This window comes from Colias eurytheme, chromosome 6 (genome assembly GCF_061535395.1).
Source record: "Colias eurytheme isolate Ceu_HAF_F1 chromosome 6, ilColEury1 Martin Lab GWU primary, whole genome shotgun sequence".
NCBI classification, from domain to species: Eukaryota; Metazoa; Arthropoda; class Insecta; order Lepidoptera; family Pieridae; genus Colias; species Colias eurytheme.
The window spans coordinates 10,679,822-10,694,774 of NC_142985.1; the positions used below are offsets into that span (position 1 = coordinate 10,679,822).

A 14,953-nucleotide genomic window follows, 5' to 3' on the forward strand; every position below is an offset into this window, starting at 1 on the left:
CTCACGTGGCCAGTACCAGAAGCTGCAGAATATATCATGCTTTATTGTTGCGTTTATGGGCCGAGTTTTGTTGTTTAAACGCATTTCAACAGAGCGTAAGTAGGTGTTACGTTTTTTGTAGTGTGACCATATTGTTGCTAACTTTGGGTCAGGTTTAGATTTATGAATTACTTATCAATTTTATGATGTTTTTTATTTACATATACCTCAATTAATATGGATGTTAAGGTATCATAAGAGCAGACGTAATCTACTACGATATAATTTTCTTTTGTTTTAAGATTTGAAATATTTTATTATGAATATTATTGTTAAATATTTATTAATAATATGTACATCATGAGCCTCAATTCATATCTGATATATAATATGTCAATATCAATTCAGAAATATGTCACTTTTTCTATGCAATATCTTAATTTTTTATTTTTAGTAACTGCAGCAAAATACCAAAAGGATGTTGAAATAGTAAACAATTAACATACAAATATTAAAGATATTTAATAAAAATCGTGACATCGTACTAATTATGGAATGTGGCAATTTTTATGGATCAATTAATTAACTAGGTCAAATATTTTTATGGCACATTTGGTTTAATTGCGAATTTATAATATTAATCATCGTGACTCGTGCTCACCTTTTAGCGTCTTTATGAGAAGGTTACAAAAACTAAAATTTACCTTAGATTGTACTTATTATGACAATAAATTCCTATTGAGTAGATAAGTTTTATGTACGAGATTCGTGTCGTTTATGAACATAATTTTTAAAACAAACAATATTTAGTACTGAAAAATCAATACATTTAACATAGACATATCTTGCACCCAAGGTTTACTTTCCATAAAACATTCCCAAGATTCCCGAACGTCCACCCTAAATACTATCATATCCACCCTCTTATTTATGGCACCACAAAGGGTATCAAATCTCGCCGCTTGGCGCCGTGCGATGACATATCATATTTACGGCATATACATTGTCAATGTTACTAGTGATGCATGATCCCCTTTTTTGACATATGCCCCGGCTCTTCGACACCTTTATCTGATTTGTATTTATCGACAAGCTCTACTTGTAATCGTGTTAGGTAGGAGAATGTACTGTTTATGATATGTGCATTCCGATACTACAAACGCTTTGTAGTCTTGTTTTTTGTGTGTGTATGTTAATATCAAGTTATAAATTATGTAAATAGATATAAATGATATGACTAAAACATTTGAAAGTTATTTGAGTTAATTACTAGTATGTATCATTATTATATTTTAAATATCGGTTTCCTAGAATTAATTACAACGAAAAGCATAGAGCGAATTATCAGAATTACTGTCTTTCTTTCTTTATATTTGTTACTAATCAAAAACATAGCACTAGACTCGAAATTCATTCAAAGAAACAACATTTCATATCGCACTTTCCTTTTCTAGTATTTCAAATAGCATATTGCTATAACGCTTCTTAATTTTAAACTAGTAAAACCTCCGTTATTTTCCCTAACATACAAACCATGTATACGCTACTACGCAAATAAAGCTAGTCAACAACAGTACTGAGTCAATTGTCTTTGGTACAGAGACAAAATGTTCTCCTTTAGGGCTCATGTTGTACGTCGGTAGCTAAAAGGCAATGGTTACAGTTGAACATTAGACGGTTACAAGAGCTATATTGTCCGTACATTCTTTGAACATTTCGCCGTCATGGTGTTGTCCATATTCGCCTGTTATTATATCATGGTAGGGTAGGGTTGAATAGTTAGTTTGAACGAGTTTAGCTTAGATACTGGTTCAAATTAGAAGAAATATACTTAGTTAAAATATTGCAAACGGGAAAAATATTATGTTATTGTAACGCGAGTTCAATTGTGTGAAGGCTCTAGGTGATTGAATAAAACAGATACCTATTCCTTTATTAATTCTAGTTTAACAGTTGCTTAAAATTTTTAGTGTGTCCAAAAATGTCGAAAGAATTCCAAATTGTAAATTTTGATTCAAATATTAAATACCCGCAATTGTGTTCATTTACTTCAGCTTACCATATTTCTTATATCAAATAAATCCCTAAAAATATCTTAAACTTCTCAAAAACTGGTCGAGTATGTAACACACTACTGAAAACTCCGTCCGTACTCCACACATCCTTATGGCGGCAGTTCAATACCTGAATACAATACGCATTGCGTTGTCACGCGCTCAACATTCATAGCTGATCGACAATGAAATTTTTTGTAGACCCATGATATATTTCTGTCTACGGGTCAATATATATATATGATAGTATATAAGTTAAAATAAAATCGGTAAAGGTATATCTATAAGTCCATAATTATGTAGTTTAACCGACACTTTCAGTAAAGGAAGGTTTCAGATCAAAGTTTTTCTTTTACCATATTATTAGATATACTAAAAGCTCTCTAGTTTGAGCTTTTTTTTATTTTTTGCTACACTTATTATTAGTAGTTTACACAAATAGACAGTTATAATCTAATATTGTTTTAGAGACTGGACCTACATTTCATGTTAAAAAAACTAATTGAATCGAATTTAATATAGGTAAATGCGAGTTCATAAGAATTTGCGCAATTCGCTGAGAATATAATTTCATTATATTTTATGTGTCCTTTTAAATGATTTCTAATTTTTTTTCGGTCTTCTTAATTACTTTCATACTTCATAATAATATGTAACTTTTTTATATAGTTTTCTTCGTGATAAGCTACATTACTAAACTTTCATAAAAAATTCTTAACTTAAATACCTGCCTTATGCATACTATTCAGTAACAACTCTATCAATGCATGAATGACAGATCCAACACGAGACATTATAAATTGAAAGAACAAACCTTAAATCAACGTTTCTTTTAATATCTATTTTATTATCTCTTACATGATCACTACAATTTAGCCATCAGTGTCAATCGATCTCCATTCATCTGTACCTGCCATGTACCTTTAACTGCATACTAATATATCTGAGTAACTTTGTCTGTTTGTTTTGTATAAGACCATAACCGCTCAACGAATTGGCATGACTTTTTATGTAGAGATAGATGGAATCTTTTGTAAATAGGTAATTTTCATATTATACAAATATATTATACCTAAACGAACTATATAGCATTCTTTCAATCCTGAAAACTATAAAAAATGATTTGTGATCAGGATTTTGCGCTAAAACGTAAACCTGGAGCAAAACCGCGGGGTAAAGCTAGTAACACATAAAAAAAGGGGGAAATAAAGGGCAGTCGGCAACTCTATTATCGTGTCAAAGAGACTACGTGTCCGCCACAATCTGTCGGTTTGTTCGTCTCTCTATAAATAATACGGCTTTATTCGCATACAATCTATTTAATTTATTGCCATTTTGGACACAATGTTCAGTAGTCTGTTGCCTGTAACCTACCGCCTGCAATGGCCTTATTCGGTGCATTATATCGTTCTTCGTTTATTTGGAAGTAAAAAAGTGTTCACTCTGTTTGTTTTGACTTAAAAATATATCCACAATCTGTTGACTAAAAGTTTATTTGATTTTATACATCTGTGATATACCTATACATTTTCAAAAGTTTATAATGTGATGATTTTTTCATTAATCTACAAGGATAGGATTGATTTTATAACTAGATTAAAACCGATATTATGATCTTAATCTTCTATGCTGTTATTGAATATTAATTAAGGCACAACATTTAATATTATAATTAGACTATTTGCATAAATATATGAGAGAATTCTCTCGTCGAATCTATAATCGAAAATCTGCATTATTTTATGTTTTGCAAATTTAGTTCTACGAATCTTCACGCATCACGCATCCTTATTAAATTTATTATAAATTTTTAATTATATATTTTATTTCTAAACAGTACCTACTACATAAAAGCTAATTAAACTTCTTATATTAATATCTAATTTCACAGTTCTAATTATTATCCAAAACGAACATATTAAAAATTTAATGCAAGGCTCTTGAATATGAATCCCATCATATCGACTGCAAAACATTTTAGAAACTTCGAGAATGTTCTCGAAACACCAAAACATATCGGTTTTCCTGAACAAAATAATGCTTTGAATACGCCTGAACCAATAAACTTCAGTGATTTAGACCAATGCCCTGCCCTTGTGTGTCGAACAATATCACAATATCGGTTTACAAACGGAATAATTGTTAAACTTAAAGGTTTTGCCGCTTTGATGTGAAAACCGCCACAGTACATTCAATATAGATTTGTTCTGACAAGTTACGATTGAATTGTATCTACGTGTATCTACTGGGAGATTTACGAAAAGCTATACTGTGTATGGCTGATTTGTGGTTCTGTAAATATATTGAAATAGCTTTTACAGTTTAAAAGCTATTGTATGGATGAACTTTTTAATGCAATTTTAGGTAGCTGATGTTTTTTACAAATCGCTTTTAATATAAATGAATAAAATCTTATAATTCTCAATTTCAATTGTACTTTACCTACATCAATTCTTCTATGTCTGTCTTGTTAATTGAATGATATCATATAGGTACACGTTTACCAATCAAAACATATTATAAAATAACAACAACTGCCAGACATTATAAACCGAATTAACTCCAAATGCCTTACATTATATTCGGCACCTCGTTATCAACATTAAATTCACAGCTGATTTATTACAATCGCTTTGCCTATATCTAAAATTCGCCGACATATCTCAACTAGAGGGTGTTCCTATTTCACAACGCAGGCGCCGCACGAGCCGCGTGGTAATGAAATTAGTCACGACCTAAACTTGAAGTTCGTAAAATGAACTCTATCCATTTGAAATAAAGCTCAAAGTGGAGCTTTCAGAAATGGTTTATAAGACTGGGAGATACAGGTTATGAATGTTGTTTAAATTTTGAGAATGTGTATGATTGAACTGTTAAGTTCGCATTGATTTATTAATTAAGGCTACTGCAGTCGACTCGAAATGTGACAGAAGCATACATAATATTTTTTTTATAGATAGAGAACTTTTAAAAAAATTCTTTTAATTTTTATTAAGTAGGAAAAGAAATTATTCCAATATTCTTTATTTTTTGCCTTGTGTAATCTCTTTAGTAATGGGTTTTTCATTATTCTTAAAACATAATGGTATTTCACTTCCTAGTAATTAAATTTTCAATATTTTTAATACAATTTAGAAATCATGTATATAAAATAATGCATTGAGTCAATAATGAACATACATTTACGTGCTCCCATACAAAAATAAAGCATAACTTTAACAGATTACTAATCAAGGCGTTTGTTAACACAATATAAATAAATGTAAACAAGTCAATAAAATAGTAATTATCTCTTACATCATCCAAAAAATCATACACAAAAATATCATACAAATAAATAAAAAAATACAAAACTCAATTCACGCATCATCAATATATCACACAAACAAAAAACCTTGACAAGCCGTTGATTAAAACATTAATTATATAAACTGTATCATTTACGCAACTTCCTTATTTTTACATTTCAAAATTAATCATGTTATTTATCGAATTAGTTGACCTTTACCTTACTGTAAAGTCTAATTGATCCTTGAACTATGTCATTTTGGTTGCTTTATTATGCCATTCAATCATAACTATATGACAGTTATTTATTTGAACATCGTTTTAAATTGCATGGTTTCGTATATTTTGTTATATAATCAAAATAGATATTTATACGTTCTACAGATATAAACATTTATAAGGACTGCCAACCAAATTACTCTTTAATTCAAATAAAAAAAATCTACGAACTATTAAAATAGTACATTTTTAGAACAAAACCTCAAAGCCCTTTGTGCCATATTATGTAAACCAATTTAATTCCGAGATTTCTGACTATTAAGTAGATATGTTACCCGTTTTATGGACGATAAAAACCATTAAATTTGAAAGTTAAGCTCGAATAAAGACTTTGATGTGCATTTGCACTTTATTAGGGCTATATATTATTTCAATTCAAAAACGCTTGTATTTCACTGAGATTAAAGTCGAATTTTGTGATATAAAATAAATTGTACTGTTCTTGAAAAATGCAGCAAACAGATGTCTGCTTCTAAGAAGGCTTCACTGATTCAAATATTTGACGCGACATAAATCCTCAAAAAATCCACAAAATGTGTATTTTGTTGTTCCTCGGTTTGTGGTATAATATAAATGTATTATATTTTTATTCATATAGATAATTTTATGCAGCAATAATTACCACGACTGATATTTTTTTTTGTCAAAATTTTTTCGATCATGGAAAGCTGATCACTGGTGCTAATCTAATCATTAGATAATTCCTATATATAGCAGATGTGCAACTGACATCTGATCTGACGAACTAATTTATTTTTGGAAATAATAATCCCACAAACCCTAGGAAGCTTTTTATGAATGAAATTGAACTGCATACATAGAGCTCTTTATTGTTTTCTAAAATCATATTATAATATCTGACATACTAGCTATTTATTATATGTATTTAAGCATAAAAACTTGTCTGTACACTACATTTCATAACATTCATTTATTCACCCAAAAAATCTTGCATCAAAATCTTTACGTTGATAATAAATAAAGCTCATTGCAACCTTGCAAATAATATCGTCGAATGCAGCTTTAAATAACTTCAATTAGCCCTGCACTGGCGCTATTTCGTATGAATAACGGTACATTTGGCAAATGAACCATGTTTGTCTCAAATGAACGGTATATGTTGAGATAACGATAATATGGCGATACGATTAAATGGATTACATGATTATGTAACTGTATCTGGTTTTGTGGGGTTTTATGTGTAGATGTGTGGATTACTTTTGGTGTTATATGTGTCTATGACGGTAGTAAGTAAAAACAGCAATGGTCCTAGACCCTAGGCACAGTTTGGAAAACGCTGTTAGTTAAATTCTGTTAGAAAAAAAACTATTAGTTTATCTTCAGAAATGTTTCTGGATGTATTCTAAATATTGGAACGAACTATTTTCTTCTTTCAAGATGATATTATGTTCATAGAAATAAAGATTACATTTCATATAGGTCAAAGATTTTTGTCCCTAGAATGTTATGTATAGATTTCAGTATGCAACTGCGACTGGTGTCATGATCGAAGCTTATAAAAAGCTCGCATCACATCCACACATGTGAATCCTCGTTTGTCACTCATGTTATAACAACTATAATAAACAAATAATTCTATAATAACTTTACCTGCTGACCTTTTATAATAATACTAGCTGCGTCCCGCCGTTTCACCCGGGTAAACGAGTTTCTCCCTTATAATCTTAATGTTCCTGTGGGAATATCAGAATAAAAAGTAGCCTAAATTATTCCTTAATTCATCGGCTATATGTTTGTGAAAGTGCCATCAAAATCGGTTCAGCCGTTCCATAGATAAGCCGAAAAAAATACGGATAAAAATTAAAAAAAACTACTATTTTGATATAAGTACCGTGTATAGATCCATGCGCATTTTGTAAAAAGCGACAATTTAAATATTGCAAACAGACACCCAAATTTTATTATTTGTATAGATATCGAATAATGCCCACTTATACTGCATTGTATTGATAAAATTCCCTAACGCCAGCCTTGACTTATCAACCCGCGTTCTTTGGCCAGATTTTTTCCTTTTATCTGACCTCAATTACGTGCGGCTCCGCAAATTCTTTTACGGCACAAATTGCATTCATTTCGGTGTGATATTAACAAATGGTTGCAAATCACAAACAATATATTTTGAATGTACCGTCGATTATAAGAGTTGATTACATTAAGTGACCTAATAACACTGTTGAGACTGTAATGACTGATTCCATGTTTAACTGCAGTAATATTATTTTCATTTTTCAGTGAGTAAAAATTTAAGCTTTGTTAAATGCGATGGATGAAACCCGTGCGGATATTTTTTATACCAGTAGCTGTGACTTCGCTCGTGTAAAATTCTTATTAGAAACTTTATTCAATTATGCTTCTTCAGTTGATGCTAGTGTAGAGCTTTCCTCAATAAATGGGCTATGATGACATGAGCTTGAGATAACTTGAGATTAGCGCATTCACAAAAAATTACTTTTGACCTTTACAATATTCCTACAAATAACTGTACAATCAAGACTTTTTTTCTATATTCATCCCCGCAACATTACTGTGTTATAAACTTTACCAACCATTTCAGATTTGATTATGACAAAAGTATGCACATCGTCACCTTAAACTTTGTACAGATACCGTTATAAACTGATTAAATTTTAGGATACAAATAAGATAGTATCTCAGCACAGTACTAGAATACTAACTATTGCGGGAAATCCTCTAGATACAGTAACACATGGTTTCGGACGTTTATGAGGACGCTCGTTTGCTGTAGATTAGGTACAGAAATAAGTAAAACCAGTTTCTTTTTTGGAATTACAAAATACGAAAACAAATGACGACTTTAATAAATGCGTAGTTCAAATTTCTAAAATATACTTCGTAGGTACATCTAAATCTGTTGAGCAATTATAATTATTATATTGTTTGAAAAGTATTAAAAAAATTGACAAAATGCCATTACGATTTTTTTTCTATATCACAAGGTAACATAAGTAGATACCTAATATAAAAAATTTAAAAACACATGTATCATGCCTTATATTAATTATCACTTATAATACCACAAGAGCTACAAAATTATCGGGTATTTTCGCGATAGGTTCGTTGCAAACAAATGAAGGAGTCAAGTTTTTAGTCAAGGTTAAAAAATCACGAGCGCGAAGCGCGAGTGATTTTTCCTGAAAAACTTGACGACTTTATTTGTTTGCAGGGAACCTTGAGGGAAATGCCAGATAATTTTGAAGTTCGTGTGGTATTCGGGAGATTATTTTTCCATCCAATGTCGGCCAATAATTTCACAATTGAATTGAACCTGTCAGTTTGACGTCAACGACCAGAGAAAATTTTCAAAAAATTATCAGTATAATACCATGTAGGTTGTACCACGTGACGTCGAATGGTGCAATTCTATTGGTTGATATTTGGGTCGGAAAAATAATCACAAGTAATCCTCAAATCTTACTTCCATCTAATGTGCAATATGCATACAATTTCCAATACAGTTATTAATAGGAACATATTCGGTTACTGTTATATAACAATTATAAGTGATGAGTGAATTTTCTATAAAGCGCATTCTCTCACGAAGAAATAGAATAACAATTGAGCACATTATTCACGATACGTTTCTCTTCGCATTTTTTTGCTCTTTGCCGTACAAAATACAGAACAGTATTACACACGTGTGGTAAATTAATTACGATGTTAATATTGTAAAGCTGAAGTTTCTTTGTTTGAACGTGATAATATCAGGAAACTCGGGTCCGAAAAAAATATTTCGCGGTTAGGTTGTCCATTTATCGAGGAAGGCTATAGATATACTATCACGCTAAAACCAATAGACATAAGCGGAGCAAAGCGATTAAAACTGCGGGATACAATTACTAGTTGCTTGTGAATAAATATAATTCATACACATTTCTCAGTATTAAGCGTCTCAACTAACCTTGAACTTGTATGCCTAATAAGTAATAAATTATTATGATTTAATATCGATCAACTGAATCCAAATACAAATAATTTGGAAAATCCAAAAGTGCACGCCTCATAATTTTTTTTAATAAATATTTATTAATTATTATTTTTGTTTATTTAATAACAATTAAACCACATCGAATCAGACCCTGAAAAATGAAAGGGTTCTATTCCTGAGCATACTCAAGCGTAAGAGAAAAAAATAATTTTGAAAATCCAAAAGTGCACGCCTCATAATTTTTTTTTAATAAATATTTATTAATTATTATTTTTGTTTATTTAATAACAATTAAACCACATCGAATCAGACCCTGAAAAATGAAAGGGTTCTATTCCTGAGCATACTCAAGCGTAAGAGAAAAAAAAAAGACTCGATTAGTAAAGTATTTCGGTCGCTATCGTGTTAACAAGAAAAAGGATCCGCACATACAGACACACGGACGTCCAAGACAGAACTTTTTTAAACTGTTTTTTAACTAGTTTAAATAACAAAAATGACATCAAAAATATCATGAACGTTAAAAATAGTGTTTTTTCTTAATATGTGTGTGTATGTATTATCTTACAAGTGCAATGTATGATACATAAAGACATTTTAAGTTTGAAAAATCAGATGTTTTGCGCGAAGTGACAGTAGTACCCACCTCAACGCTTCGCTTATGAGGCGTGCAAAAAAGACTCGATTAGTAAAGTATTTCGGTCGCTATCGTGTTAACAAGAAAAAGGATCCGCACATACAGACACACGGACGTCCAAGACCGAACTTTTTTAAACTGTTTTTTAACTAGTTTAAATAACAAAAATGACATCAAAAATATCATGAACGTTAAAAATAGTGTTTTTTCTTAATATGTGTGTGTATGTATTATCTTACAAGTGCAATGTATGATACATAAAGACATTTTAAGTTTGAAAAATCAGATGTTTTGCGCGAAGTGACAGTAGTACCCACCTCAACGCTTCGCTTATGAGGCGTGCAAAACGATTTGTTCTAAAAGTACATTTGAATCGCCAGAACATAGTTTACCATTTACAATAGTGTGTAAATTCTATACGCAAAATTGTATCAATGCCAGTCTCCAAACAAATAATCAATAATTACTTGAATCATTTTTTCCATATGACTCGATAAAACATAACCACTCCATCAACTAACGTTGGAATTCCAATTTTTGAGGTATGAAGCAGGAAAACCAATGACACAAAACGGTGAAGAAGATAACATTTTAACCCAACAAATATATTATCACTATGATTCATAATTTACGCTTAACAATAAAAAATTCTAACTATTTCATTTTAGGTTCTCAGAGGTATTTAAAAACAATGATAGTTGTTTACACAGAACATATAAATGGTTGTTTACCTAATTTTAGAACCTAAAAGAAAAATTAAATTTTCTAACTCCATAGCTGCTCTACTAGAAGACCAAGGGCTAAAGTTATAATTCAAATCAAACAAAGCACACCAATACAAACGCGCGGAATTTTAAAGGCATAATTTAAAAACGTTAATAAAACATAAGTTCTCACTTAACTCACACTTATCTCGACTGTATTGTTGGCTTATCTATCAGATAAGAGGTGGCAATTAAAAATTTGTTCTAGCAATAAATACACGACGATATTCCGATTAACTAAAAGGTTAGTAATGTAAAACTGATCGTCTCACTTTCGTTTTGTATGCGAAATACATTTTAAATTATAGTCTCGTAGAATGCTCGATTTATTTAGAATTATAGTGTGTTTTAAAGCTGTGCATGTCCCATAGTAAAAGGTATTTTGAACATTACCTACTCTTTCGCTTGCCTTAATGCAATTTAGTGGTAAGAAAAATTACATTTTTTTTGCTATTGTAAAGAAAATATATAGTATTTTCTAGTGTTTGATTTTACGCGAGTATTATAAACTAGCTTTCCGCCTGCGGCTTCGCCCGCGTTTTAAAAAAAAACCCGCATAGTTCCCGTTCTCGTGGGATTTCCGGGATAAAACCTAGCCTATGTCACTCAGAAATGATGTAGCTTTCCAACAGTGAAAGAATTTTTCAAATCTGCCAAGTAGTTTCGGAGCCTATTCAATTCATACAAACAAACAAACAAACAAAAAATCAAACCTTTCCTCTTTATAATATTTGTATAGATTTAGAAATTAAGTACTTTTTAACGGATTTTAATCGCGATTTATTCATTATATTATTTTCCCGACGTTTCGAACACTTTACAGCGAGCGTGGTCACGGGGAGCCTGAAACGTCGAGTGTTCCTAATAATATATTCCTAATAATATATTGTGTACCATTTTTTATTTTTTATTCCTTATCAAGCTTCTATAGACAAATACAAAAAATTGCACACAATGCTATACATTTGATGGAAGTTATTAAACAAAACATAATAATCAACAACACCAATCTCTTAACATTGAAAGACCTTGTGATACCATTAACATGTTGATCTAATTAAGGACATAATACTAAATCATAATGAAACTAATTAAACCATAATCCCAATAGATTTTATCTAAAATGGATTATGTTGCTCTGTTTATACGATAATAATATAATAGTATAAGATAATATGTATAAAAATACTAGGTTTCCGCCCGCGGCTTCGCCCGCGTTTTCAAAGAAAAACCCGTTCCCGTAGGATTTCCGGGATAAAACCTATCCTATGTCCTTTCTCGGGTATCAAAATATCTCTATACCAAATTTCATGCAAATTGGTTCAGTAGTTAAGGCGTGATTGAGTACCAGACAGACAGATAGAGTTACTTTCGCATTTATAATATTAGTATGGATAATAGTCATAGAACAAGCAGTCAAAACTATTTCCTAATAAATTAATCAGTCTAGTTAAAACGACAAAAAATATAAATCTGATACTAATATATTAAGCCATCTATCATTCTTAAACATATTTTGTACCTATAGCCTAACTTGGCAGACCTACCTGAGTAGCTACTAATAACAAAGAAGAATTCGTACAAAAAATATATGTAAGCCTAGCTCTTACTAATCGATCCTAACTGTCTGAAGTCATCGTCTTAATTAGAAAACACATAAATTTAATTACTCAATTATATTTTTTTGCGTGGAACCCATTACTCCTGTCAATCAGTTAACATCTTGATAAGACGTCAACAATGAAATGGATATAAGAAAATGCTTTTGTTTTTACGAGATAAATAAGGCTATAATTATGTGCTTGTTATGATATAATACCTACCAACAGTCTAGTAAGGCACGCACCAAATAAAGAACCAGCACCTATAGAGTTCATATTTTTAGGCTCTGTAGCAAGAGTAGGTATTTTACTTTAGGAAGGAATGCCATTGGTAATCTATGTAGCCAAGCTATTTAGAAGGTTATATGATTTTAAAATTTTCGATGTGAAAATGAAAAAAAAAGGTAAGGGACCAAACTTGCTTCTCACAGAAAAATTTTTACATCGCTTAAAACTAAGCGATGTAAAATCACAAAGAATGTTCACTATAAATTACATATATAAAAACAAATAGTGAATGCACTACTTCACGTATTTGCTCATAATCTATACTAATATTATAAAGAGGAAAAGTTTGTAAGTACGTATGTATGTATGTATGTATGGTTTTCACGCATAAACTACTGCACCGATTTCAAAAATTCTTTCACCATTAGAAAGCTGCATCTTTACTGAGCAACATAGGCTATATTGCATTTTCAAAAAAATTAGAGATCCTTACCAAAAATGCAATAATGTAACCCAAGGTGTAAAAAAATCCTCAATAAAACTTCTGTCATCGCGTGTGCTGCGGAATCTATTGAAGATAGAACAAAAAAATGTTCTACGGTATTATAGAATGGATCAATATCTACAAGAAAGTCCGCGATACCATATGTCCATCTTCAGTAGTTATGTTACTACAACAACTTTTTTATGTTTTCAAAGTAAATAGAAGTGCCGACAGTAATCAAACCATGTTATCCATACACATATATTAATCCTTATCCCATTAAATGATGTTTTATTATAGACTGTTTCAATACCAGCAAAATACTTTTTAAATGAAAAGAATTGGATATTCCATTCAAAAGATATAACGAATTTTTAAAAGTGTCAATCTACAGAAAATCGAGCAGGCCGTAGTGCGGGGGTCACGGAGGAATTCTACTATGAATTCTACCAATATGCGTCTTGACGGAACACAGTGGGGTTTTGGTCAGTAGGAATCCGACATAACCCACGACCCCGGAGGCCGTGGGTATCTATGAAAGATTTCCCCACTAAAACAAAAAAAAAGGCCGTAGTGCGGGACGGGGTAAAGGTGATTTTCATGTGATTAAAAATTAAACCTATAGTCCGACCTATAGTAGACTTTTCACTGTAACGATATCGCTATCTATGCGGGTGAAACCGCAGGGCATTGCTAGTATTTTATATGAAAGTCATACACATTACTATACGCGACAACGCCATCTATTACAAAACTTATATACTAGTTCAAGACATTCACAATCATGCGCATAATATTATGAAGTTATGTATATTGTATAGTTTACGTGAATTGCCGTTGGATATGAGTGGCGCTGCTGTCGTCATTCTTTTTTCTTCACACGCATGATACCCATTACCCATACAATAATATGTTCTAAGCACTAATTTAAATAAATTTGAAATTGCATGCCCATTTTAGATTAAAATTAATGCAAATGTGCTTTTACTAACGAAATCAAATTACTCTGATATTGAAAATAAGTCATCTAAAGATATGCAGTGCATACCTTTTTTATTAGATTTTTTTTCCATAGTAAAATAAAATATGTTAAGAATATTTAGTGGTTCGTATAAATTGAAATTAACTTATGCATTTTTTATTATTTCACTAAATTGCATAGGACTATAATATTATTATCTGTGATCTCTAGTTCAGAAAATATTATTTACTAGCTGTGCCCCGTGGTTTTACCTGCATTTTTCCACTCCTTATGGAGCTAAGGGCTACACCTGATAATACAGAACTTGTTCTATGAGTAACAAATTTCTATTATCATCAACGAATCGGCATAATGTTCTAAGAATCCGGTCCAACATTGACAATAACAAGACTTGGTTACGAAAGTGCTCCAGTTAATTAAGGAAATAAATTCGCAATAAGATAAATGGGTAGTAATGAGTAAGCTAAAACAAATTTTAGATAGCTTAGGACACAATAGACTGGGATGACTAATGAAGCAAAAATTGTATATTGACAAACCGAAACTGAAAAAGAAGAAAATGTGCATTTTATTAAGTAAAGTATTACGTGCTAAACGAATTATTATTACTGCATAAGTGGAAGGTAATACATTATAACAATCGCTGAAACTTACAGTCACTTTTGAAAAAATATTTTTAACGTTGATAGC

At 31.0% G+C, this 14,953-nt stretch overlaps 1 protein-coding gene across 1 annotated transcript in view; it reads right to left on the minus strand.

The window, feature by feature from the left end:
• Positions 1–14,953, minus strand: part of exp (expansion) — a 156,034-nt gene that overhangs the window by 115,913 nt on the left and 25,168 nt on the right. The window lies entirely within an intron of this gene.